Source organism: Musca vetustissima, unplaced genomic scaffold (genome assembly GCF_032173495.1).
Source record: "Musca vetustissima isolate MV318-11 ecotype Yass unplaced genomic scaffold, APGP_CSIRO_Mvet_v1 utg2304, whole genome shotgun sequence".
Lineage (NCBI taxonomy): Eukaryota > Metazoa > Arthropoda > Insecta > Diptera > Muscidae > Musca > Musca vetustissima.
This window is the reverse complement of record NW_026880246.1, coordinates 233,864-236,397: the sequence shown is the minus strand read 5'-3', so window position 1 is coordinate 236,397 and position 2,534 is coordinate 233,864. Positions and strand designations below refer to the sequence as shown.

General features: G+C 33.7%; 1 long non-coding RNA gene across 1 annotated transcript; it reads left to right on the top strand.

Moving 5' to 3' along the window:
* Positions 1 to 399: 399 nt before the first annotated feature.
* Positions 400 to 733, top strand: LOC133325738 (uncharacterized). The gene is made up of 2 exons (XR_009754172.1): positions 400 to 525; positions 590 to 733. It is a non-coding gene; the product is annotated as an uncharacterized LOC133325738 (long non-coding RNA).
* Positions 734 to 2,534: the final 1,801 nt, after the last annotated feature.

Here is a 2,534-nt window from a genome sequence, read left to right as displayed (position 1 = left end):
TAAATTTCTAAAGCTATACTTCCCAAATAAGTTATATACAATTTTGAGAATATAATGAGTATAAAATATAGAATAATATTTTCATTCTTATTTCAGATCAACTACAATCTGAAAATACCTTTCATTTCGAATATTCACAACAGATACATGATGAAAATAATAATGAAACAATAAATATCCCACCAACGGAAACCAGGCCTCCTGTGCTAGTAAATCAGAAATCGTTTAAAAAATATAAGGGAGAAAGATTTGTAAGTTTTTTTATTCTATATATTAATTATAATTAATAATCGTGACAAATAAACTATTTCCTTTTAGATTGTCCTCGATATTTTAAGCCGCTCCACCGAAGGCCAGGCCATACTCGAATTTTATAAAATCAATAAATTTTTGGATATTAAAAATCGTAAGCGTATCGTTAATATTCTAATAAGGGAGGTGGTTGAGCGTAAAGTTGACAAATATACCGCGATATTTCATGATATGAGTCGACAACTTATTGAATTGTTTCCCACGGAAAAATATGTAAGTGTTTTGTTGTGTATTTTTTATTTTACTAAAAATATGTTATTTTTATTGGTTCTTACAGGAAACATATTTTGTACCCCACTCCGGATCACAATCTGCCAGAGGTGCCTTGTATTATCGTTACTCAAATTATACACGGCAGCTTCGCAAAGAGGGTCTGTTGGCCTATAAGAAATTAAAGCCTCGAATGTGTACAAAATAAAAATTAAGGAAACTATTTATTGGTCCTTTTTCTTTAAATTTTGATAAAATTTAAACATGTTACCTCTGTTCCAGATGCTGCAAAAAAGAAAAAAGTATATAACAATAACAAATTTTCGTTTATGATATCAAAAAAATATAAAATATAATAAATTATTGGAGTTCTGGAACATACCAAAATGGGGTTAGTTATAGGATGGGAACAAGAAGTAGGAAAGAGAAAAATTAAATGTTTTAGCTCGATAAAACTATCCTGGAGAAGAATATTAGAGTATCAATCTCGTATCTCCCAAATAGTCGACACTCGGTACTTTCCAACTCTTCCTCATTCTTACATAAACGGCAGTAGGTCTTTGCGAATTTTTGCAATGTAATAGCCAATATTTCAGATTCCTCATTCTGTAGATCTAACGCAGACCAGCTAAAAGGGCCCTGCTCGGAATAATGATACTGAATAGCAAAATCGCGATATTCAATCATGTTAAAGACACTATCACGCCCATTATGCGACGCTGCTGTTTCTTTGAGCCTCAGAACACATTTTTTGTTTGAAAATTAACGGAAAGAGTCTTATGGCTGAAAAAATATTATCTAAATCTGAATCTGAAAACTTCGCATACATTAATCCAGAACCAATTCAGTACGTTGTGCAAAATTTTGTGCCAATCGACCTGAATTTCACTTTTTGATGCTCCATTTACATAAAATCGGACGAAACTATATATGGCAGCTATATCTAAATCTAAACCGATTCCAACAAAACTTCGCATAGATCCATCTGGGCCTAATTCAGTACTCGGTTTAAAATTTTGTCTCAATAGAACAAACCTTGGGAGTTTGGTGCGTCATTTATGTACATAAAATCGGACGAAACTATATATGGGAGCTATATCTAAATCTGAACCGATTTCAACGAAACTTCGCATACATAAATCTGAATCTAAATCAGTACTCTGTGCAAAGTCTGGTGTTCCGTTTAAATAAAAGCGGACGAAACTATGTTTTCCGATTGAGATAATATTTTGCATACCGCATTGAAGCTAATACAGGTTGGCATCCGTGAAGTTTTGTTGGAATCGGTTGTGATTTAGATATAGCTCCCATATATACATATACATACATATTTTGCTCGATGGTTGACATTGAATTTTCCATTTCAGATAAGTATGTGTATGGGTTGTTTTAATTTAGGCCCAACATCTATGTACGCAGTTAATTTCGTCCGATTCCATTTCAATGGCCCTCCTAAGATGCTAAAGGATATTGTACATATGAGCATCTCTTGTATGTACCCAAAGTGGTGAAGGGTATCATATAGTCGGTTCCGTCCGACTTTTTAACTTTCCTTACTGGTTTCTATGGAGTTATTGCAGGAGTAAAGTACAATTAGACCTTCCACATTTTTGGATTTTATGTTTCCTAGTGAAAGTACAAATTCTATCTACCCCCAAGGTAATTGACTTGGGCCCAGTTTTTTCAAAATACGAAATAGCCCAGTATCACCAGGTATCACAATCGGACAAATGTTAGAACTTTACACGATTTAAAATTTTTTGTCAATTGGACTGACGTAATGTTTTTATACCCTCATACAAATGGCTAATCATGCTATATGTGTACACTTTGAAATGGCAAAAATTTGTCTCATCAAAATATTGGTTTCTTTGCACCAAATCCGTTTCAGACAATTTGAAGTCGATTTACAAATGTCCGTCCGTCCGTCTGCCTGTCTGGCCGGCTGAATACTGTAATATTTCTTCCAAACATATTTCAAGATTGAAGTTAACAGTCCTCTCCTTCTGGTG